The sequence below is a fragment of the Notamacropus eugenii genome, chromosome 4 (assembly GCF_028372415.1).
Source record: "Notamacropus eugenii isolate mMacEug1 chromosome 4, mMacEug1.pri_v2, whole genome shotgun sequence".
NCBI classification, from domain to species: Eukaryota; Metazoa; Chordata; class Mammalia; order Diprotodontia; family Macropodidae; genus Notamacropus; species Notamacropus eugenii.
Window position 1 is genome coordinate 195,051,522 of NC_092875.1, and position 25,993 is coordinate 195,077,514.

Consider the following 25,993-nt stretch of genomic DNA (forward strand, 5'->3'; position numbering starts at 1 on the left):
CCTACCCTGATGAAGTCATAGGGTCATAGATTTGAGCTAGAAGGGATCCTGGAGGGCATTTATTTCAACATCTCTAGTTTTTTCAGTTGAGGAAACTGACACCCAGAGAAGTGTGTGAGTTCTCAAAGGTCACACAGGTAAACGATAAAATTAAGATTTGAATCCAGGACCTCTATCTCCAAATCCTCTATACTTTCTACTCTACTCTACTGCTTCCTTTATCATAGATCCTTGATATTTTGGGAACCTTCTTGAAATGCTCAAAATTTTCACCTATAGGTGATAATACCTGTACCATTTGTTTTCTGGCTTGCTTTTTCATTGATCTTGGGGACAAATGCCTTGCTGCAGATTGAAGATAAAAGTATAATTTGGAGACAAGAAAAAAAAGTGTTAGGTTCAGAAATAATTTCCTAATATAAGCTTATATTTTGAACAAAAAAAAAAACCCAATAGTTTAAAACAAAACAAATCTTTAACACCTAATCCCAAGTGAAAAATGCCCCACAGAATTCTCAGAACTTCATTGGAATCCAAGATTTCTGCTTTAGAGGGCCCAAAAAGTATTTCTTAAAAGTTAGGTAAAGTGAGATTAAAAAACACGTTTGACCTGCTGCCTAGGGTCAATGGGAACATAACAGATGATGATAATAAATGATGAATGTTACAAGATAATTATAAAGATGTGGAACCACAAGGAAAATCTGCCAGTGGCCATAGGCCATGCAGTTTGGGACTGTAGCTTCAAGATTTAATAAGCTGATAGAGGCAACTTTAAGGGAATTAGAACTCAGATTTGGGTACCTGCTTGCTGTGGTTTAAAAAAGAAAAAGGTAGATAAATCCAAATCTGGTCCAACCATTTCCCCCCTACACCATGCTAACTTTCACACTATTACTTTTCTCTTCCTAAAAGATAAACTCAGAAATCACAAAAGACAAACCAACAACAACAACAAAAAAGATATTACACAAAAAATGACATTACACATAGTGTTTTAAAGCTATAATGTGGATAGTTCCTCTGTTATTATTATTAGCTGCTAAATGAGAGGCAATATGTAGAAATGGGATGGAATATCTGGAGGAAGAAGGGGAAATGTTGGAAGTCCACAACTTTTTACTGACAGATATAACAACCTATTTTAAATTGGGCAGAAGGTGTAGTGTTCCTTATACCTTTGCTTTTTTTGCTTTCTTGAACTCTCATTTCAATCTTATAAAGTTATTAATTTTTATAGGTTTATCTTCATAGCTAGATTGTAAATGCCTTGAGGGCAGACATTAGGTTTTATGTATTAATTTGTAATTTTTATATTACTAAGTGCAAGGCTTTGCACATGTGAATTTTTAGTCATGTGATTTGCTCAGGATAATGAGCCCAGATACCCTTAAACTGCCAGATATCCTCAAATAGAAAATTCTCTGACTCTATATCTAATCAGTTCCATTGCTATTACCCAAAGAAACACATGGACATTCTTCTGTGGCCTTGGGATTTAGACCTTGCCAGTGGTCTTCCACAACCAACTATCAGCATATTATATACATTGTCAGCCATATAGAGTTCAATCTTGACATTACCGGAGTGTGAAGATTTTGAAGTGCAAGACATATATACATAGCTATATTACTGGCATTCAGATTAGACACTGAATTCAGTTGGACAATTTGAAAGACAAAGCTGTTTTTTGTGCCCTTTCTCCATCACCCCCAAAGCTGGCAGGGTGACTCATCATCTTGAATCTCTGAGAAAATGAATTCACTTTTTGCTTAGCTTACCATCCTACACCTCATGGCTCTAGATTTCTTGAGCATCGTTCTAATTGCCACTTTAGATTCAGTGCCCAAAAATGCTTCAGGAAAGCCCTGGCCTAGTTCACATTTGTTCTTCACTTATGTCCTTTCATCCTAGACTCCATTTTCTCAATCTTCTCTTCTTCCTACATGTGTATTATTACCCTTTCTCCCCAACTGAAAGCTCTCTAAGGGCAGAGAATGTATTGGATGATTTTTCATTTCCCCAACAGCACTGTCTCTTTAATATAGAAGGCGTTCCATGGAACATGTGTTGATTACTCCAACCTTTGTTAATAGTCATATCCACAATGTGGAACTATGTTTAATATAATTGTATGTGTATAACCTATATCAGATTGTTTGCTGTCTTGAGGACCAGGGAGGGAAGGGACAGGAAGAAAAATTTGGAACTCAATATTTTACAAAATTGAATGTTGAAAACTATCTTCACATGTAATTGAAAAAAAAACACTATTAAGGAAAAAAATAATCATGTACAATCCAGTGATGAGTTCCTTACTGTTTCCTACACATCTTCTACTTGCTTTAGTTCATCACTCCAGATCACAACCACATTGCCCATCTCCCTCCCTTTTAGGGTATTACTACTAAAGATTTTGAGAGTATTGTCACATTTTTAAACTATATAGATAAATGAGATCATCTCTTGCTAGATGTTCCCTGCCTCAGAAAATAGTTCTGGGATAGAAACTGCTTATGCCAGATATGAAACTGAATCACAAAATATTTTGATATGTGCTTTGTGACTGATATGAAATTCTTTAAAATATAACAGGATATTAGTAGGATTTTTTGTTCTGTACTCTGTATTATTTACGTTCAAATTTGTGTCATATCTTAGACATTTCAAACTTATTTGAAGGTAAGCTCTGCCTAGTACATATGTATACCTTTGTTTATTACCAGAAGACAGAAATAGGACCAGTGGATAGAAGTTAAGAGGAGATACATTTTGAATTGTCAGACAGTAAGTTCCAAGTCAGGGTATTTTGGTGGGACAGTGGATATAGTTCTAGGTTTAGAGTCAAAAAGACTCCTCTTAGGGAGTTCAAATTTGACCTCAGGAACTTAACAGCTGTGTGACCCTCTTGTTTGCCTCATTTTCTTCATCTGTAAATTGAGTTGGAAAAGGAAATGGCAAATTACTCCAGTATCTTTTCTAAGAAAGCCACAAATGGAGTCACAAAGAGTGGGACACAATTGAAGTAATAATACCAACAAGTTCCATAACCCTGGAAGTGTTCATGACCTGTTCCTGTGAGAGATGTTGTAGAGGTGATTCCTACACTAGGCAGAAAATCCTTTAAGCTAACTAGTCACTAAAAGATTAGATAAACCAGTCTGTACCTGGACCATCCTTTGACTCACTTCCTAAAGAGGCCTATCCACTGAATGGGGATTATGGTACTCAGAGTGAGAACCTGAAATGGCCTTTTGCCTAAAAGGCCCAGGAACCTCCACTGCATCCTGGACCGTCTCCAGTGGTCCTGATAAATATCTGACCACTGGACCCAGATGGCTCTGGAGGAGAAAGTGAGGCTGGTGACCTTGTATAGCCCTCCTTCACTCAAATTAAAGTTGACTGCAAGTCATATCATCATCTTCCTGATGTCATGGTCCTCTTTGAGAATGAAGGACAAAATACAACAGCAACCTATGAGATAAACCAATCAGTCAAGTGTGTATTACTAGAAAGATGATGATGATTAATAAATAATAATAATAATTTAAAAGGAATAGAACAGAAAAAATAATAGCATTTATTTAGTGTTTCAAGGCTTATAAAACACTATAAAATATTATGTCATTTTATCCTCACAACAACCCTGAGAGATAGGTGTTATTATTATCTCCCTTTTATAGATGAAACTGAACCAGATGGAGACTGAGTGACTTGCCCAGGGTCAAACAGCTAATACCCATCTGAGGCAGGATTTGAATTTAGATCTTTTAGATTGCAAGTTTAGTACTTTGTCTACTGTGTGACTTAGCCATAAGCTAGCACATAATAATCTTACTATGTGCTCTGTATTCTAGGTACTGTGGATATAAACAGACAAATAAACAAAAACCCAACAAATCAGTCCCTGACCCCAAGAAACTTACATTCTATTACAAGAAACAAGATGTGTGTATATATACAGAATGGATTGTGGTAACATGGAGAAGGGTGTTCAGTTAGTTCTCTTGTTTTTCTCCCATTTTTCTACCAGCTCTTTTCCCCCTAAACTATGTGGAAAACTTCTCCACCGTTGTTTCTCATTTCATTTGTTAATTCATTCGTTTGTTTGTTTATTTATTATTCACACTCTACTTTCCCATATGGTGGCAAGATTGCTCTCTAGTCCACATCGTAGACCTCGAATCATAAGAGTGAGAGCTGGAATGATTCTTAGAGATCACATAGAATCCAGCTCTTGCTTATATTTTGGAGAGGAGGAAACTGAGTCCCAGAGCAGATAAGTCACTTAGCTGTGGTCACAATTAATGGCAGCACCAAGGTTACAGTACAGGTTTCCTGATTCTTAATGAAGATCTATATATAACTGTGTCATTCGCACTTTCAGAAAGGAGGTGTGGAAAACTTAATGACTAAGTCACTAGTCTTAAACATTTCTAAATGGCGATGGCCCTGGTGGGCCTCAGTTTTCACATCCAGAAAATGGGAATGACTTAGACATAAAAGCATCATGTATGTATATACATATGTATGATAGCTATATCTAATACATATATAGTTGAATATCATGGATAATAGCAAATTCTCATTTTAGCCATTATTTTTTCCAAAAAATTTTTATCTGAGTTGCTAGCAAGTTGGAGTTATTTAACAGTAACTTTCATTGCTGGGGAAGTGAATACTTCCTAGAAAACTCACATGAAGATGATAAAGGGTTATGCCATAGTTAGAACCTATCTAATGGCTCTAGCAATCACAGTTCCTCTCGTATGGTACCTGACACATAGGAGGCCCTTAATAAATGTTTAATGATTAATTGAAGTTCTTCTGTTACTCTACTATTTTTCTGCAGTTTCTGTTCTTTGCCTTCACATCTATGGTTTGCTGATTCTATGTCAACCTTCTGCTGTCATTTGTAGACTTGTTGCAAAATGTCATCTGTTTTGGAATTTAAAGTCTTCTTTAAACTGACCCTTCCTTGTGTATCCTGAATTATCTCTTACTATTTGCCATAGATACCAATTTGTAGTTATTTGTCCTAGATACTGACTTGAGTTTGAATTCTGCCTCAGATACTTAATAGCTGTGTGGCCCTAGGTAGTCACTTAATTTCTCTTAGCATCAGGTTCTTTATCTGTAAATAATTTCACTTATGATGATCAAATGAAATAACACATGTAAAGACCTTTATAAATATTATAATGCCATATAAAAATGTGGGCTGTTGTTGCCATTATCCTTATTGTTATAATAATTATTAACAGTAATAGATTATAGGATCATAGATTTACATCTAGAAGGAATCTTGAAGGAAACTGAATCAAACTTCCTCATTTTACAGATGAGGAAACTGAATCTGAGAGAGGTTGGGTGACTTGGCTAGAGTCACATCGCTGAGGTGAGATTTAAACTTGTTTATTCTGACCTCTTTGCATGAGCAGTACCCCACACGTGTAATATAGTCCTCTTTCTGTTCAAGTCTAACCATCCTTCAATACCTAACTCAAATTCCTAGCTCCTGTGTCCATTCTGATCTCTCTTCCTGAGTGCCTGTAAACAAGGCTGTCAATTTTGTACATTTTGTCATTTAAGTGTATTCTGACGTGTTATACTGTGTTTGCTTCATATGTTTAACTCTTATCTTGCTAATGTGATTGTAAGCTCCTGGAGGGAAGGTATTATTTTTTTTTTTACTTTTCTTCTTGACTTTCAGTACAGTACAGTACTTTGAATTTGCTGAATTAAATTCATTTCACAAGGCTTATGCACTTTGAATAACTCTATTCTCAATCTGGAATGGGGATTGCTGGAGTTTAGGTGTGGAAAGAAGTTACCTTCCTCTCATAGGATGTGGATTCTTGTGATCAAGATGAACTACTTAGTCCTAGATTTTCTTCTACTATTTTCTAACTGATTCCTCGTTGTTATGGAACACATCATATTTATTCTGATTTCTTTATACCTGCTGGATAATGCTCCAGGTCTGCTCCATGATTTGTGATATGTGTATCACTTCATTTTTCTGAGTTTCAAGTGTAAAAGGGGTGATGATAACCAGTTTGTTAATTGATGTGAGTCTTCATTAAGTTAACTAAAGATTTTGAGCATACTGAAGAATAACAACTGACTTTTATACAACACTTCAAAGGTTAAAACGTGTTTCTCATCCATTAAACTCCTTTGATCACAATATCCCTGTGAGGTAGGAACTGTAGGTATCATTGATCTTAATTCACAGATGAGAAAACTTTGGCTTAGAGGAATTAAGTGACTTGTTCATGCCAAGCCATTAGTGAGTTTCAGAGGTAGAATTTTAACCCAGTTTCCTCCTCACTCCAAATTTAGTGTTTTATCTTCTATGCCAAACTGTTTCTATTATAGAACTTAAATAATGTTAAGTGTTATATGTTATACGCATATGTATATGTAATAGCTAAGTTACTAGGCTCTGTCAAAGATATAGAAATTGTTGCTGTATCTTTAAGAGCCAAATTAAATATCATCAAAATGGAAATTTTTAATTGTCAGATTGGAGAAATTGATGAGATTGATGGCTTGATAGAAGCTGAAGAGATGGTTGGATTATATGCTTCTTTATAGCTTGAAATCACGAATTTAATCTTCTGAAATCATTATATGTGAGAGCAGTAGTCAAATCAGAGGATCACAGATTTAGAACTGGGAAAGAGCTTGGAGATCATCTTGTCCAATACCTTTATTTTACAGTTGAGGAAACTGAGATATAGAACTTAAGTGACTTGGCTAAGGTCACACAGCTGGTAAGTAACAGAGCTAGAATTTGAGCCCAGGCCCTCAGGCTTCAAATCCAGAGCTCTTTCCCACTTGCTTTTGTCATGACAACAATTAGAAAGCTATGGCAGAGCCAAGATGGTGGATAGAAAGACTCATATACTCTAGCATTCCCCCCACAGCCCACAAAATACCTGTAAAAAATGACTCTCAACAAATTCTAGAGCAGCAAAAGCCGTAGAACAACAGAGTGAAAGAGGTTTTCAGCCAAAGGTAACCTGAAAGGTGGACAGGAAAGGTCTGTCTCATAGGATGCTGAGCAGAGCAGAGCCCAGCCCTGGCCACATGGCACAGAGAGGAACAGGACCTAAACAGGCCTCCAGGGCAGAATCCCCAACAGGGAGGGTCCCAGATACCTCAACCTATAAGCGAGAAGGAAAACTCCAAAGGTCAGTGTGGGAGGGCTTTCCCAGCTGGGCAAGAGGGGAAAGGGTTCCTCCAGCAATAGCCCCAGGCAACTGCAGAGGCACAGCAGAAGACTGCAGGCAGCTAAAGTGGCTGGGATGCAACCTGGGTCCACTGTCCAGGAAGCTCAGCTTAAAGCCTGTGGTGGTAGGGAGCAGCTGATCTAAACTTCAGCCCTGAGTGACAGCCCCGCCCCCATCTAAAGCCCTGGGGAAATCAAGCAGCTGAATCAAATCTCTTGACAAAGGACTCAGAAGTCAAGTAACTGGCTGGGAAAATGCCCAACAAAGGAAAAAAAAAAGTAAGACCATAGAAGGTTACTTTCTTGGTGAATAGGTATTTCCTCACATGCTTTCAGATGAGGAAGAACAAGGCATACTGTCACAGGAAGTCAAGGCCCCTGCCTCCAGGGACTCTACAGGGAACTTAAACTAGACTTAGGCAATAGAAGAGCTTGAAAAGTGAGTTAGCAGCTTGCTAAAGGAGAACCAAAAAAATATGCTGAGGAAAATAGCACTTTTAAAAAGAGGCTAACTCAATTGGAAAAAGAGGTCCAAAAAGCCAATGAAGAGAAGGAGGCTTTAAAGAGCAGAATTAGCCAAATGGAGGGGAAGGTTCAAAAGCTCACTGAACAAAATAGCTCATTGAAAGAGAGAATTGAGTTCAGAGAAATGAATGACTGTGCAATAAACAAGCTGTTAAAAAACAAAACCAAAAATTTGAAAAAATAAAAGATAATGTGAAACATCTCATTGGAAAAACAACTGACCTAAAAAATAGATCCAGGAGACACAATTTAAAGTTATAGGACTACTTGAAAGCCATGATCAAAAAAAAAAAAAAAAAGAACCAGAGGACAAAATAAATATTGAAAGAATCCACTGATCACCTCCTGAAAGGGACCCAAAAAGAGAATCTCCTAGGAATATTGTGGCCAAATTCCAAGGTCAAGGAGAAAATACTGCAAGCAGCTAGAATGAAACAATTCTAGTATTGTGGAAATACAATCAGGATAACACAGGATCTGGCAACTTCAACATTAAGGGACTGAAGGGCTTGGAATAGGATATTCCAGAAGTCAAAGGAACTGGGATTAAAACCAAGAATCAACTATCCAGCAAAACTGAGTGGAATACTTTAAGGGAATAGATGATCATTCAATGATATAGAGGACTTTCAAGCATTCATGATGAGAAGACAAGAACTGAAGAGAAAATTTGACTTTCAAACACAAGAATCAAGAGAAGCATGAAAAGGTAAACAGAAAAGAAAAATCATAAAAGACTTTCTAAAGCTGAACTGTTTACATTCCTACATGGAGAGAAAATATTTATAATTCTTGAGACTTTTCTCAGTATTTGGGTAGGTGGAAGGATTGTATGCACACACACACACACACATAGACACATGCATATAGATAGAGATTACGGGCTGTGTTGAATCAGAAGAAATGATATTCACAAAAAAAAAAACAAAAGTTAAGAGGTCAGGGAAGACAATAGTGGGAGGAGAAAGGGAGAAATGGAATGGGGCAGGCTGTCACTCATAAAAGAGATAAAGAAAAATCTTGTTCAGAGGAGAAAAGGAAGAAGGGGAGAGGGGAGAAGTGAAGCTACTCTCTCCACATATGGCTTAAGGAGTGAATAACATGCTCACTAAATTTGGTATGAAAATCTGTTTTATACCATAGGAAAGAAGGGAAGGAGGCAACAAGTGGGGTGAGGGGAATGATAGAAGGGAGGGCAAATGGGAGAAGAGAGTGACTAGAAATAAACACTTTTGGGAAGGGACAAGGTCAAATGAGGGAATAAAAAATAAGAGGGGATAGAGTAGGATAGAGGGCAATATAGTTAGTATTACACAACATTATTATGGAAGACTTTTGCAAAACGACACATATTTAGTCTGTACTGAATTGCTTGCCCTCTCAGTGGGGCTGGGGAGGGAGAGAAGTTGGAATTCAAAGTATTAGAAATGAATGTTGAGAATTATTGTTGCATATAACCGGGAAATAAGAAACACAGGTAATGGGGTATAGAAAATTATCTTGCCCTACAAGAAAAGAGAGAAGATGAGAATAAGGGAAGGGTGGCATGTGATAGAAGGGAGGGTTCATTGAGGGAAGGGGTAATCAGAATGCAAGGTATTAGGGGGTGGGGGGAGGGGAGCATGGGGAGAAAAATTGGACATGTTACAAAGTGATATAAAAGCAATTAGTATTAAAACATTTGACTGAATCAATTACTGAGACTAAATCAGAGACATCTCTAGTTTGGGGAAAAGAATTTTAGTCTAAGTTTCCTAGAGACAGGTAACCTTGGATAAAATATGGTGTTGATGGAAAAGTTAAGGTTTTAATGGTAAATTTGATTTTATGATTGTTATTTAATCAGGAAGTAGAACAGGTATAGAAAGGCATGTAAACCACTTAAGACTTGTCTCAAAAGATGTTCCTTAGCCAATACGAAATTATAGTCATATCTGAAACCTAGTTATTGGAACTTGCTATTTTAAGATTCTATGGGACAATTAATTGACTCTTCCTCTGAGTCTAACTCCAGGTATGGATAGCAAGAAAGGTGGTCTGAGACTGCAATCCATGATGCCAGTAAGCCTGTGAGATGCTGGTATGAACTGAAAAAGGTGATCTCATGGGAAGGGTGGGAGAGCGGCTGTTCAGCCTGGGCTGAGGTGGGATTCTCTTGACTCAATTTCCCCACTGACACTTGGCAGACTTGAAGCCTGACTGAATGCAAGTTGACAATCTACTCCTGCCTGGAATTGACATGAAGTTGGGGAGATATTTGTTTCCCTGCCATGTCACTACTCTTAGTGGCAATTTCTTATAGTCAAAAAGTTTGTAAGCTTAATACCAGATCTATTAAATTATAGATTGTTGGTAGGGGAATATCTGAGGTTAAGTCTAAAATTAAGCTATTAGACTTAGGACTTTAGACCAATAACAATAAGTTAGGATCCTTTAATTCTTACTAATAATGTGGAGACAATTAGGTCAAGGGCTTATGAAGTTAGCATTCATAGTTATTATTTGTGTCTCACTTGGTTAATGTTAAAAAAAAAATTCGTTTGTGGTCTATATTGTAAATGCTTTAAAAGAACTATCACCTGACCAAAAGTTGGAATTGTTTTATGTGATATGAACTTTGTTAAAAATGAAAAATTTTAAAAAAAGGTATATGTTGGAGAAGATGAAGAAAATGAAGAAATTATGTGTGCAACTTCCATGCACGTTTCAATTGTTAAAAAAAATGAAAGATAAAGTAATTATAAAAGATGCACATGTACCAATATGCTTAATTGCATAAAAGACAGTGTGTGTCAAGTTTACCTCATTAAGGTTTTAAATGGAACTTCAGAAAGGAGCACATTGCCTGGCTCACTTCCTGTTCTTAGCCTCCTCCCTATGGCCTTCTTAATCCCAACTCTCTCAGCACCTTGAAAGGGAAGAGAAGAGGAGTATTCTGGTTTGCTCTGGTGTCTTTGTGTGTTTGTGGTGGGGAGAAGAGCTGGGGAGGGGAGGAGGAGAAAAGAGCTCTGAGGATTTTACTCAGTTGGGAAAAAACGGACAGCTCCCTGCCAGGGGAGCTGCACCCCTAATTGTCTGGCTCCTGCCCAGCTACAGCTTGACCCAATAAACTGTGATGAATCTGGATTCCTGCAGTCTGATTTGCTTCCTCTCTGCTCCAAGCCTCTTAGCTTCCATGAGGAGTCAAACCCTAATGCTGACTTTGACAAAGGGAGTGAGAGGGGGATGGAGAGGAAGAAAGGGCTGATAACAGCCGAATGTAATCAGCATTTTATTACCATCCTCAGGAAGTAGGAATAGGAAAAAACGTAGGTTGGAGCAAGGAAAGTTAATTATGGTGAGGTTATTTGACAGGAAATTACTAAATACAAACAGACAGAAGAAACACATTTTAAAGCAGGGTAGGAAATCTCAAGTTACTTCACTGTGTGTATTCAAAAACCCCAAAGCAAATCCTGAAAATAGCAGTTTAAACAAAAGCTATCTTATCTGATAAAGGAATTTCCAGCACAAAGGGAAATTTATATATTGGGTAGACAATCTTAAAATAAACTGATTGCATTGATAACACTGCAAATTTAATTGTGGGAAAAATGGACTTATTCGAAAATCCCAGATGCCTGAATTTCCCATGTAAATGGTTTGAATTTATCCTTTATTTTATATTTCTTCCCTTCCAAATTGCTTTACTTGTTATATTTCCCCCTGAAAAATTGTGTTGGTAGATGCATGTTTACACAAAAATAAATTTTAAAAGGATCTGTATTTAAAAATTTCAGTTCTTTGCAATCTTAACGTTGTTTAATCAATTGAGTAAAAGATTAGGAGACAGAAAAATGAACTGCAAACATTTTGGAATGTAACATTTGTATTTTCACTAATCACCTAAAATTATTTTAATTACTCTACCTTTGAGTAATAGATTTTTTCCCATCTTTATCTTGGAATGCTGGGCAAATATTTGTTTATCTTTCATGAAATAGTCAAACCCCTTTTGTTAGTTATTTTTTTTTTGAAATAGTAAGGTGTGTAAGAATATAATAACAATTCTTTTCTTTCTATAGTGGCCTGTGGTGCTTTTGAGGCATAATGCTGGGTTTATATTGTGGTAAAACTATAAAAGAAAATCAAACCAAGCTTTTTGGATAGCAGGCCTCTCCAAGCATGGCCTAATTGTCTAAAGAAGACATTGCTTCCCTAGGAGGAAAAAAAAATAAAGTTTGTTTTCCAACTCCCTTTTCCACACTTGATCCTATGGAACCTTGAAGTTTTTTTTTAATTTTTCTTAGTTTTTAGCTTCAGACATTGAATAATCATGAAAATACATATGTTCAGGGTGTATAATTATATATTCCATGTGTGTGAAATTGCAAGTACTGTCAATTCAAGGAAAAAGCAATATTTTGAATATAGAGATGGAGCTCAAATTCTGCATTCCTTTTGGAAGGCCAACACCTGTGGGAAGAATGTATGGTTGTTTCCACTTGACCTTGGCTATTTAGCTGAGACTGTTTCAGAAGCTGTTCCAGTGGATATACAGGATTGCTGTGCTTTCAAAGGGACTCTCCTGGTGAAGCACCTGTGTGTTGCTGTAGACAGAACATGCATAACTAATCCATAGCAGCCACACATTTCACCCAATGCCTGGCTGTCTGTTATCTTGCTTTTTACACCCTTGCTCCATATGGTCATGGTTGAGTGTTTGTGAACTGTATGACACATGGTGTTACCCTTGTAAACAACTGGACTGATAAACTTTACTGAGAAATCCAGAACAATAATATAATATTTAAGCCCCTTGAAAAGTAGCTGTTAAATATCAAAGTGATTTAGACAGTATTAGATTATTGCAATTGAAATGAAATTAAAGTTAGCTTTAAAAGGAATCTTGCTTTTCCACTCCCCCCCACCTCCCAAAACAAAACAAACCAAAACAAAAAATCTCGTGGTAACTTTACCTCATTACTCACAGGTGCTCAGTTCAAAACCAGGAAGCACTTTACATGTTTGGAAAATTTTTAAAAGTTTATGAATTCAAACATTTGGTGGAAGTAGAAAGTAAATTATTTAATGACAGGTATTGTTATGTAACATATCCATAGTACCTTGAACATATTATGGGTTTAATTAGTTTTTATTATGTTGAATTCCAAAAGGGAATTGGACTAAAAGTTGTGGGACCTTCTCCCTCCATGACCTTGGAAAAGCACTTAACCTAAGGCTGAGGCCTCATTTTCTTCAGTCTGTAAATGGTGGCATTAGATGGAATAGTCTTCTACAGTAGTCATACCATTTTGTGATTCCATAGCCATGTGTCTCCAGTGACATCGTTCAGTTACAGTACAGTAGTATCGAGGACAAGATCATAGGTCTGATGTCTAGAATCCTGGAGTTGGAAGGGGCCTGAAAGACCACCTAGCCCAACTAGTAACTGAAAAGAAACAGCTTTTACAACATCCCCTACAAATGGTTATCCATCTTCTTCTAGAAAATCTCCAATGAATGGGAGTCATTTTAAAAAGAATGCCTAAAAAGAGAATGATAGCATCCACTTTTCCTTCATTTGAGAAGGGAGGGACTAAGGTGAGTATACACACCTGTGAAAGGTAATTTTTATAGGTCTTAGCTTGAAAGCCTGAGATTCTCCTCCCCCATCCCTCCATTTTCCTGACTTTGCCCTTGCAGATACTTTCAGGCTCTAGATCTGTTTTTAACCCAAACCAATTTACTTTTAATTTTTTTTCTTAATCCTCTGACTGTGTTGTCTGAGTGAATTCCTGCTTGTGGGTTAAATCCTCACCCCATCCTCCACTTCCCCAAATGGTAGGGAAATGACAGAGAACATGGATTTCTTTTAGTAGAAATTCAGTAGGGAATCAGACGCAATATCTTCTATACATGATGGATAGTTATTTATCTTTCAATGCCCCAATAACTTGGTACAATAAACATGGCATGGATACCGACTGGATGACTCTACCCCAAAGTGATACAATGGGTATCATCTGTTGCCTAGAATGTCTCCCAATTGGTCTCTCAGTCTCATCTTACCTTCCATAGAGCTGACAAAATGATATTTCTAAAGCTTAGGTCTGACAGTGTCACTTCCCTACTCAAAAAAACAAACAAACAAAAAAACTTCACTTGTGTCCTGGAGGACACTCTAGGATTGGCTTTTGGATAAAATATATATTGCTCTATTTGGCATTTTTAAGTTTTTAACAATTTTGCTTCAGTTACCTTTGCATCAGTTAATGATACAGAAGAAACTTCAAAGTGTGTGCGCATAATTTCTTCTTTTCTAGAGAGGCCCGCTGGTTAAATACTCTTGCCTTTTTCCATAAACTTTGCTTGAACTCAGCAGGAGTTCAATAAAAGTCTCAGGCAATGAAATCATCCCCAGACGGGAGACCTGGTTACTGTAAGATAATTATTATTAATAATAACAATAAATAACTGGCATTTATATCGTTTTAAGGTTTCCAAAATAATTGATATCTGCTGTCTTACCTGAGCCTCACTTCCTCCTGGAAGAATCAGAAAAGAAATTCTCCACACCAGATTCTCCTTGGCTTGGTCAAATGGTTCAACATTAGAAAAAAAACCTGATATGGTTTAATGACTAGAAATAGCACTAAAGAAGAGGCATTACCACCTGCCTTGTTGTTAAGTCTAGTGGCTCCTGTGCCTTTCCATTTGATGTGAAACAAAAACCTTCTCCTTGCCCTAAGAGTAGTGACTGTCTCATTTTTCTGTTTATGTCCCTTGTCATTAGCGTAGATTTTTGTTATTTCAGTCATGTCTGATTCTTTATGACTCCATTTGGGGTTTTCTTGGCAAAGATAATGAAGCAGTTTGTTGTTTCCTTCTTTGACTCATTTATAAGGAAACTGTGGCAACCAGGGTTTAGTGACTTGCCCAAGGTAATCCAGTTAGTTTTTCAGGCCAGATTTGAGCTCAAATCTTTCTGATGCCAGGTCTGGCACTCTGTTCACTGCCCCATTTAGCTGCTCTTTTTGCACATAGTAAATGAATAATTATTGCCTTTTAAATTCTTTCTTTTATGTTTGGTGTTTACTTTTCTGTGCGCATCTTGTTTCTGCCTGATAGAATATAAACTCCTTGAGGACAGGGCATGTGCCTTCTCTAGGAGTCTTTGAAACCCTAAAGTCTAACACAAGGTCTTCTACAAAGTATTGGCTTAATACATGCTTATTGATTGATTGATAGCTCAATTTTGCCGTTAATGATTGCATAGTAGGTACTACTTGCTGTATAAAATATCATCCTTGTGTACTTTGACATCAACAAAGACCTTGATGTCCCAGTAATATCAGACTTAACTTGCCTTTCATCTACTTAAATATTTTGAAGTAAGGGATTTTATCCTTGTGAGGACTTTTCTCAGTGTTACTGATTACAGCCCTTCTTCCCTTGGTAGATGATCTTTGGGAGTTGTGGCCAACGTTTAATCACCTTGATGTAGCCTCGTGATGTTAAGTCCATTGCTGGATGGGTGCTGTGATATATGGAACTTTTAAAATTGTCCTTATCTATTTGCACTTCTGGCTCTGGTTGGTGTGTTGCTGTGGTAATACAATCTGTTAAAAATTTCCTGTTCTATGATGATGATGAGTTTTTGTTTACATAAATTTTAGGAGTGGAAAGATAAATGGTATGGGTTGTTTCAAAACACTGTGAAATGATTTATACTGGGAGCCTTGACAGTATGTCTGCTAAGGCATTTGCACATGATTGGCTTCCTAGTGGGACTAGGGAATTGAGGAATGTGTTTCCTTATACATTTCCTCTGTATTTCCACCACTATTTGAGACTGGCTGGTCAGTAATTTCTCCAGATTTTGAAGCAATGGATATTATTGTTGACCAAAAAATTAAAAAAAAAACACGCTTTTTTTGGTAAAAGTGGAAAGGACTAGAGACACTTAGTTTTAGGTATGTGAACAGGATTCATTTTTTCCATAGTTATGTTTAATATATTTACAATTGTACAGTTCTAAAAAAAAAAAAAAAGCCCAACCATATAGATTAATCTTTTCTTCAATTTCTCCTTAATTTTGGAGACACCGAAAGATCCTTGGCACAAAAATGTTTGTCCACCATCTGTTCTTTTCCATACCTGTTGAACATAATCAATAACATTCTGCTAGGCCTGACTGTATAGTCATCATCATCCTTACTGGGCCATTTGTGAATGTGTTTTCAGAGACCTTCTTTCATGATAGTCAAAAGGATTTAAAAAAAATATTCCTGAAGATGGAAGAGTTTTCCTATGGGTATAAGTCAACACCCCTATTTTTGTTTAGAGTTTCATCCTGAGGCAATCCAGTGCGGGTAGTTGAGGGAGTCCTGGGCCAGTAGCCTATAGTCCTGGCCCCAGATCCTAGCTTTGTGGCTAACTCTCTATAAGTCATTGAACTTCTTCGACCCTGAGTTTCCTCATATATAACATGAGAGGAGTTGGACTCAGCGTTGTCCAGGATCACATTTTTTTTGTAAGAGGTTTTGTATCCTATTGACAAATTACTGCCAGTTCATAGGAGGGAGGAAAAAAAAGACTCAAGACTAAGGATGGCTTAAGCATAAGCATAGAAGATAACTTGTATATATAATGATTTAAAGGTTCTTTACAAAAAGACTTACCTTCTTCAGGATGCCACATTTACCAGCTCCCTGTTGCTAGAAATTCTACAACTAGAAATATGTTCTTTTGGTTTAAGACTTCTTGACCCAGGTGAAAATTCAAATGAGTTTGGGATAAACATTTTCACATATTAGTGGAAAAGACTCTTTCTGAATCTCTCTTGAAAACAAGTTGTGTGTGTGTGAGTGTGTGTATGTGTGTGTGTGTGTGTGTGTGTGTGTATATGTGACAGAGAGAGAGAGAGAGAGAGAGAGTGCAAGCAAGCACTAAAGAGAACAGTGGCAAAGAGAGTTGAAAGAGTGGGTGTCAGATAAGGTAGGGTGGGAGTGGTGATGGATGGTTAGGAAGTTAGGCTGTTTTGAGGAGAGGGAATTGTAGTGGGAAGTTAGAGGTTTAGGAGGCCCCCAGAATTAAACTGTGCCATTTTTCTGAGGTCTAAGGAAAAAGACATTTACCAGGGCTACTGGTTGTGTGTAGAAATAGGTTTGGTCAGACTTGGTGAGACTAAAGCATGAATAAGGGTGGTGGAAGGAGACTATATATGGTAATATCAAAAATGAACCATACTGACCCTTGAGTCAGTGGTGCATCTCGGTTCCACCTCAGAACACCGTGGGGTTTGGAAATGATGTGCTCTGCTCTTTTTTCCTGGCATTTCATATGATCTTGCATTCCTTCCCAAGGGATTTCATCATTAATAAAGACAAATAAAAGCCAGGAAATCTGTAATGAAGTAGAAACCTCCATTTCTACCAGATTAAAATATATATAGATATTCAGCCCACAAAGTAACACCGTCTGGTGGGATGAGATCAAAGAGGGCAGCCATATGACTGAGCTGGCAAGAGGAGTCTTTTCCCATGCAGTCGACATCCTGCCCCTTTATAGTCGAGACAAGTTAAATAAGGAAGTCTTATGCAGTTGAGCGACTGAGTGTGTAATTCTCAGGGAATATGGTCTAAGTTCAAGGGCTCTAGGAGTGTGACTTTAAGTACGGGAATGATAAGCACACATCTGCTTGCATTCATAAACACAGCTCTAGGAGGCCTGGTTTTAAATTACTTCACTACCCCTACTAAACCTCCCCCCTAATCCTATAAAGATGTCAGGTACAGATGGGCCTGGAAGGGTTATAGCAATATCTGACAGCCTGGTATTAAATAGCCAGAGATCGTGAGGATTGGGTTGCAAGAAGAGTATCCTAATCTTGATTTTTATTGTTCCCCCCGCCCCGCAAGGGGTGGGGTAGATTCAGGGGTGGGCAGAGGCTCATTGGTCCTGGAGCTGATGTCTGGGTGAGGAGAACCTGGGATGCTGATTTTCCTATTTTGAGGGTCCAACTCAAGAGGCTAGCAGCAAGCCTGCCACTGTTAGGAAATGCTCCCCTTCTCCATCCACAGCTTGCTCAAAGAAAGGAGGGCAGCTGTTGGGATCTGGATTGCTGATATGATCAGAAACGTCTCATGTGCTGTAGAGAAGCTGAGCAGTGACTTTGCAGCTGAAATGGCCCTCTAGAATTATTACCTATCGAACCTGTAAGTGCAAGGAAGTCAGTTCGCTCTCTAGCACAGAAGGGAGGGTGGGGAGACCACTGGTATGTCAGGCTGTCAGCACGCCCAACGTCAGTGACAACCAAAGGGATTTATGCTTCCTCTCAGGTCCTCCAATGCCACTGCAGATATACTTAGCAATTACAAAGCTGGTTTGGGAATTTCCCTGGGATGGGCCAGGGCTTGTTTCCAAAATAACACCTTTCAAAGCTTACAGAGACTTTTGGAAATTAGATAATTGTGTGATATTTATAAAATGAAATACATTCTGCTAATGAAGTTGGGGCAGATGGTTCTGATTCTGAAGCAAATAACACCTTGTGGTTCATTAAAGCAAAAAAAAAAAAAATTAAAGCCCTTTTCTATTGCTATGTTCTAGTTTCAGTTTTTAATGGCAGCAGAGTTAGAAAGTTCACTCAGTATTTATCACAAAGGTTTATTTTTTCAAGTAGGTTTTCACTATGGTTGTGCTTTTGTAGAGGCACCCTAACATCCATTTTAATCTTTTACAGAGACTTTCAGTTACTGGACATTTATTTGTATATGGAAGATCACAAGTAATGCATTCTTTAGTGTAAAAAGGCATTTATAATGAATTTTTAAAAAATCTGCTCCTTAATCTTTACTGTTTTGTAAGCTGAGTTGATGGCACAGTTTTCAAAGATTAAGGATTTTTTTTTTTTAATGAAAATACTTGCCACATGTTTTCTGGGCCTTAGATGTGGGCATATACTTCTTAAAATCTCTGAATTCTTAAATGATTAAGGGTCATTTCATTGTACTTCATCAGAAATAGAAAACAGTGAGGGGAGATTTCCCATCAAAATCTCAAAAAAAAAAAAAAAAAGTCCCCAAGCTTTTTTGGAGAAAGATGAGAGGGATGTTTGGCTTCTTATGAGGTAGCCCAGAAATGCTTCAAGGCTGTCTCATAAAATTCAGACTGTGTCCTTTGGGCAGAATGAATGCATGATGCCACCACTCCCTTCATTTATTCCCAAACGGGGTTTGTTCCTAAAAGGCAGATTGATAGCGTGCTGAAATGAAGAGGTGCAGTGAGAGCCTGTTAGAATAAACACTGTGTGCTGTTGCCTCTCTGCCTTCCCTAGGAGAACTGCCAACCTCCCACTCTGAGCCTTTGCTGGCCTGGGGCCTATGATCTGAGCTTAGATCCTTTTCTCCTATCCTACAGAGCCAAGGCTGCTGACTTCACCAGCTTTTAGAAATCATCAGCATTTGGGATTAAGTTTCTCTCAGGAGTCAAGTTAAATTGTTTGTGGAGACCAAAGGCTTCAGTAAAACAGCCTTCCCATTTTGACCTTTTGGCTTCTAAGGAAAACTGTGCTACTTTCTGTGTGTCCTTAAGGGGCTACGAACATGGTAGATATATCTCTGAGATCATCCACTTTGGCCTGAATTCAACTCCCCCTCTTGATACAATGGATTTGTGTGGCTTAGAATCTCCATGGACTGTAGGACCCTACTGGATTTGCAAGACAGTGATTAATGTTTACACACCAAGAATTATTTTCTCTTCTTTATAAACAATCTTCCTGTTTTTTATCACAGACTGTGAGCACAATAGGGAGAATTATTCATTGTATTCTTTTGGGTATCTTTTAAAAATGCTTATTCTAGAATTGGTATCAAAGCACTGAGGGTTTTGGTCTGTGTTCAGATTTCTAGGTTTTGAGGTAATTGTTTGAAGTCGTGGCTGTGTTACCTGCTTAGCTATCATTAATTTTTTCCCCAACTTTCCTACTCTGTTTCCTTGATAAAGCATATGAAATTGGAATCTCAGTGATATTATTACCACTTGGATCAGGTAACTTTTTTTTCTATTGCAGAGACACTGGTTAAGTTCCCCAGCATACTTGTAAAATGAATGGTTGGCTAGACTGGGTAGCCAGTATTTTAACTTGAGATAGGCAAATATTGTGACTTCAGATGATGAGTACATGGGAAGAGAGTGACTGGCTATGGAGATGATGTCAAAGAGCAGGATTTGTCTTTCCTGTGTTCTGACTTATGACAGATAGATGAATCACATCATAGCATGAATGGAATTCATCTTGTGAAGACCAGGAAGAATATATTTGGCAGATTTGTTATAGGGGATCATATGAAGAGATGGGGCAGCTGAGGCCCATAGACTTGAACTAACTTGCCAAACGTCACATAAAAGTAAACAGATTTGGGAATCTGATCCAGTGGCAAACTCCAAATCCATTACTTTTTCCCATTGAACTAATGTGATCAAAAAGCTTTGAAGAGAGAATGGGGTGTGGTGGAAACAAATTTATATTAACTATGCTGATAATCTTATGTCCTATATACCAAATATATTAAATTTGAACAATAAACAAAATGAACTGGAATTTTAGTACAAGGAATTAAATATTTGACAAAGCCTTTTGTGAACGATACCTTTGCGGACAAGAAGAAATGAAGTGGGCTGAATGATAGAATAGTGAATTAAAAGTTCAGAATTGAAGAGCAGATCTATAGAGTAGCAATTAATAGATTCATGTTACTTAACCTCTGTCTGCCTCAGTTTCCTCATCTGTAAAATGAGGACACTAATATTACCTCTATCCCTGGGTTGTCGTGAGGGTAAAATGAAATGGTATTTTAAAAGTCTTTTACAAACCTTAAAGCACCATGTGAATGCCAACTATTATTATTGTTCATTTAAGAAAAATCTTTCTAAATGGTAGAGATGTCCAAAAACAGAACTGGATGCCTTGGTGTAAGTAGGTTGCCCCCTTACTAGAAGTTAGTAAGTAGACTCTGGGCAACCATTTGTCTGAGATACTATTGATGGGATTCCTACTGAGGTAAAGGTTGAATTGGTTGATCTTTGAGGTCTGTCTCAACTTTATGATTCTGTAAACCTAAAGAATCAACTGTCACTACCCAGAGAGCTGCCATATGTGTTCAGATTTTAAAAGAAAAGAAGGAAAGGACATAGAATTAAAGATGAATGTAGTAGTATGAAAACTAAAGAACAGAAGAGCAACTAGTTGGTGAAGTGGATAGATAGGAGTTAGGAAGACCTAAGTTCAAATCTGACTGTGTGACAGTAGACAAGCCACTTAACCCTGTTTGCCTCAGTTTCCTCATCTATAAGATGAGCTGAGGAAGGAAATGGCAAATCCCTCTAGTATCTCTACTGAGAAAACCCCAAATGGAGTCACAAGAAGTCAGACACAAATGAAAAATGACTGAAAAAACCGCAAAGACCAGCATGAGCTAAGGCAGGGGTGGGGAATCTGTAGCGCGGAGGCCACATGTGGTCCTCTAGGTCCTCAAGTGCAGCCTTTTCACATTGAGCTAAGGTTTCTGAAAATAATGGTAAGGACAACAAAAAGGGCATTTTGAAAGCAATGCATTGATCCACAAAAAGAAGAAGAATGGGAAAGTGATTAGCTCATGGCTTGGGCAAATACTATAATGGTTTGTTTTTTTAAAAATATTTAATTTTAAATCATATAAAAGTTTCAATGAATCATTCAATAAATAAATGAACCACAAGAAATCAAATCTGTATAAAAGCATATTTATGTTAAAACTTAAATTTTCACAAAACAGTAGTAGCAAGCATTTAGTATATATCCCTTTAGATCTCTCCTCCATCTTATAGAATTTTGGTTTTTTTATACAATCATAATCATGTTTATGTTGTTTTAATTCTGATTTTTGTTCCATACCATGTCATGTGTATTTCCATATTTCTTTCTGTTCCTGTTATTTGCCATGTTAAATACTGTAAAAATATTCTGTTTTGTCACTATCCCACAGTTTATTTAACCATTCCTCAAGCTCTGGATATGTAGGATTACAGGATTAAGAGCTGGAATGGACCTTAGAGATCAACTAATCCAGTCCCTTCATTTCACAGATGAAGAAAGGGAGGTTACACATTCAAAAAAATGAATGAACATCTGTTAGGGAGGTTTAAAAGACATTCTTTCATGAGGATGGTCTTTTGGACTCTTTCCAGGAGTGGTGAACCTGCGGCCTCGAGGTCACATGTGGGCCTCCAGGTCCTCAAGTGTGACTATTCAAAGAGCCACACTTGAGGGAGGATCACATGTGGCCTCAAGGCTGCAGGTTCCTCACTCCTGCTATCCTCTAAATAACTTACAGTTGATTCTAGAAGCTATGCTTGAGTTGACTCTTTCTAGGTTTTTGTAGCTAGGTGGCACAATGGATAGGTACGGGGCCTGAAGGCAGTAAGACTTCATGAGTTTAGCTTCACAAATTCAATCTGGCCTCAGACACTTACCAGCTATCCTATTTGGAATGACATCTTTAACACAGATGTATCTATGGGCAGCTAGGTGTCCCAGTGGATAGAGTGTCGGACCTGAGTTCAGATTTTACCTAGCTGTGTGACCCTAAGCAAGTCACTTAACCCTGTTTGCCTCAATTTCCTCATCTGTAAAATGAACTGGAGAGGAAAATGGCAAACCACTCTAGAATCTGTCATGAAAATGCCAACTGGGATCACAAAGAGTTGAACATGATTGAAATGACTGAACAACAACAAATTATTATTATGAATGATATAATATGGCATAAAGCTGTATGGTACTGAGTATGTACTATATTAATGTTAACTAAGGTTATTAGTTTATAGATGGAGGAGGGGAAGGAAGAGGAATATATTTGGAAATGAAGGTGATATAGAAATTTGAGATGCCAATAAAAAAAAAATCCAGGGTCATATCCATGTCATGAAGAGACACTAAAGACTTTAGTGGGAGGATATTTAGAACTAGAGTGGGTTAAATCTACAAGATAATGGAAGAAATTGGTTTCTAACAAGTTTGAATATAAATTTATCTGTAGGAAGTTTTAGATATTTTTCAATGAGTTTATCTGGAATGATAAAAGTGAATGTTAGAAAAAGTCTGTTATTTGTGCTCCAGGTAAATAGAAATTTTCATCATTGTTATGCCTTTGTACAAAAGATTATGATTGAAGTTTCACAAATTAGTTTTTGTAACTGGGAATTGCAGATATTTTAGTCCTCCAAATGAGTCTCATAATATCAGTGATTTTCAAATCTTAGGAGATATTTAACTAGGACACAGTAGGATGGATTTAGACGTGAGGTATTAATTTTAACTTTGAATTCCCCTGCTTTTGTGATTCTGTGCTTTGGACCCAGCATTATTTCAACCAAATTCATCATTCAAGGGAATGACAAACAGGAAATATATAATAGGACAGTCAATACAAGCTGTCCGTTCACCTTCTTCTACCCTTTCTTGCCCTAGTGATGACTTTGTGCTTGGGAAATGTATTTTGCTCATAAACTTTGTAAGTTTTCAGTGAAGTCAGGTCTTTCTTCCACCATAGTGTTGATGTGATGCCTCAGTGTGATGAAGTGGGGTTCTCAAAGTTTTTATATATCGATAATTATGCCATTTCAGAGGATGTTCTTTCAGAAGGTAGACATTCGCCAAAGCATATCCTCTGGCAAGTCTGACCAAGTTACAGAGGGTTAGGGTACAGATTTCATAGCTATCTCTTCAGTTTCTGTCAAAAGAGAAGGCTAGATAAGTTTAGCAACTAGTCAATGATTTTTTTTTGAAGATATAGCAATTAATGGAAATGATCTATTAAGGCATGGAATCTCTCCCCCCCCCCCCCCCCCACTGGCTCCCAAAGTGATTACTGGAAGTACAGATGTATATTCATGTATATTCTTTTTTTTTTGTCTTTTTTTTGTCTACTTGATAGACTTGTCCATTCATTAATTTCATACTTTTAATTAAAGAAGGAAAATTAAAAAAACAACAACAACAAAAAACTACCTACTGGGCCATTGTAAGTTTCTTAGTTTGATGGTAAACTCCTTATGGGTAGTGGCTGTGTCTTCTGTGTTCCGTTTCCAGTATGGTGTTCTGAGTACCAATAGTAGTCAGTCAAATACTTGTTTAATGATTAAATGGTATTAAGAAGAGCGAGGTTTAAAAGTTTTGAATTTTCAGCTTCCTTGAACACAATTGAATAGGAACATCAGATTGATTATATTTCTTCCCTTACATATAAGTCATATTTTTGTTGAACAGAATTTGACTTAGGAATTAAAATGCCAAACAGGAGATTCATAGTTTTGCATATTGATAATCATGCCATTTCAAAGGATGTTCTTTCAGAGGCTAGACATTCTCCAGGCATTCAGTGGAGATGTCCAAATGATATGATTATGAAATCTTTGAATCTGTGAAATCTTTTGAAATCAATATTGACAGAGCATATAAAAAGCACATGTAATCACTTACCAAATAAATATATATGAAATACTTGAAAATTCCTTCTTTACTTGAATTAAAAGATAAAATGATAATTTCTGAGGTTTTCTGGAGTATACATTAGTCTCCATATTGGCTATATTTGATACTCAAAGATTTTGCCTTCATTTTGCCCAATTGCTCATCAGACTAGTCTTGTTTACTAAGCTCCAGAAAGGTGACAACACATTGACCATTGACCTCCATGTTTGCTTCTGCCCCATTTCAGTTCAGAACAGAAAATACAGATGTTAGCTCCCTGGAGGTCATCCATCCACTGTTGACTTATGTTTATTCCAGCATCACTAAGCTGAAATATGCATTGCTGGTCAATGGGCTATATTACAGGACCTCTGTGTTAGGGCTGTTTAATGTTTGAGAACTCTCACAAATGACACTGCCCAAGAAACTGGATGGTTCTGAAAGCCAGATAGATGGAAGATGTGAATCTTATGGCTGTAGTGGTGCTCCATTCTCTCTTCCTCCCTTTGTTTGCCAAAGGGAATTGGGATCTTCATTCCTGATAAGCAAAAGTTTTATAGACTAATTATGCCTCTCTTTTTATCCCCAGCACAGTGCTTGGCATATAGTAAGTGCTTAATAAGTACTTGTTGATACCTGGGGAAGTCAGGCTTGCACTCAGCCTAGTCCCTCTAAGCCCTTATAAGTAGCAGCTGCAGCAGTAAATGGAAGAATAAACTTTGTTTGCATAGGTGTGTCTAGAAGGGGTTGCCCTGGAGAGCCCCTATAGCATCTAGAGCTGTACCTGAAGGGAAGGAGATAGAAGATCAATGGATTATGGATCAGAATCAAGGACAGCTATATGGATTACATAGCAGCTAGATGGCACAGTTGATAGAGTGCCAGGTCTGAAGTCAACTCTTCTTCATGTGTTCAAATCTGACTTCAGACACTGACTAGCTGTGTGACCCTGGGCAAGTCACTTAACACTGCTTCCCTCAGTATCCTCCTCTGTAAAATGAGCTGGAAATGAAAAAGGCAAACCACTCTAGTATTTTTGCCAAGAAAACCCCATAAAGAATTGCACACAACGGGAACGACTGAACAACAACATATAGATCGTAGATCTATAGAGGTCTGTGACCCTAGAGGTCAGATAGTCTAACCTGCTAATTTTTACAATCAATGAAACTGAGGCCCATAGAATTTGTGACTTGATCAAGGTTAAAACAGGTAGGTAGTATCAGAACTGAAATTTCTGATTCTGGCTTCAAATCCTGCCACAGGCCTTCAATATCAAATTGCTTCAAACAGAAGAAAAACAAACAAACTTAAGGCAGGAAGTAATCATTCAAGAGAGTATTAGAAGTTAAAAATAAAAAGCACAAATTATAACTCATTTTCTGTTCTAATCCAATAGTGCTTAGCGTAGAATGCGTGCTTAGCAAAAGTAGAGTGGTCAGAATAGTCAACTAATTAACCAACTAGCATTGATTCAATATTATAGTTCAGATACTGTGCTAAGTATTGGAAATACAAAGAAAAAAGAGAAAACAGTCCCTGCCCTCATGGAATTTATATTCCAGTAGGGAGGAAAGCATGTGCACAAATTGTTATATACCAGATAGGGAGTAGATACAAAATAACCATAAATAAAAAGGTACTAGATGCTGAGGATACTGGGGAAAATTTCTTGCAAACAGTGGCATTTGAGTTGAGCTTGAAGGAAGTCCTGGGTTCTAAGAGAAGGAGGT

General features: G+C 37.5%; 1 long non-coding RNA gene across 26 annotated transcripts in view; it reads left to right on the forward strand.

Annotated features, from left to right (window-relative positions):
* Positions 1 to 25,993, forward strand: part of LOC140500898 (uncharacterized) — a 520,520-nt gene that overhangs the window by 299,228 nt on the left and 195,299 nt on the right. For 23 of the 26 annotated variants that reach the window (XR_011965958.1, XR_011965946.1, XR_011965955.1 and 20 more), the window contains one exon: positions 5,342 to 5,398. The exons of the other annotated variants lie outside the window; for them this stretch is intronic. This is a non-coding gene — a long non-coding RNA (uncharacterized lncRNA). The remainder of the gene's footprint in view (positions 1 to 5,341; positions 5,399 to 25,993) is intronic. 26 annotated transcript variants of the gene reach the window in all.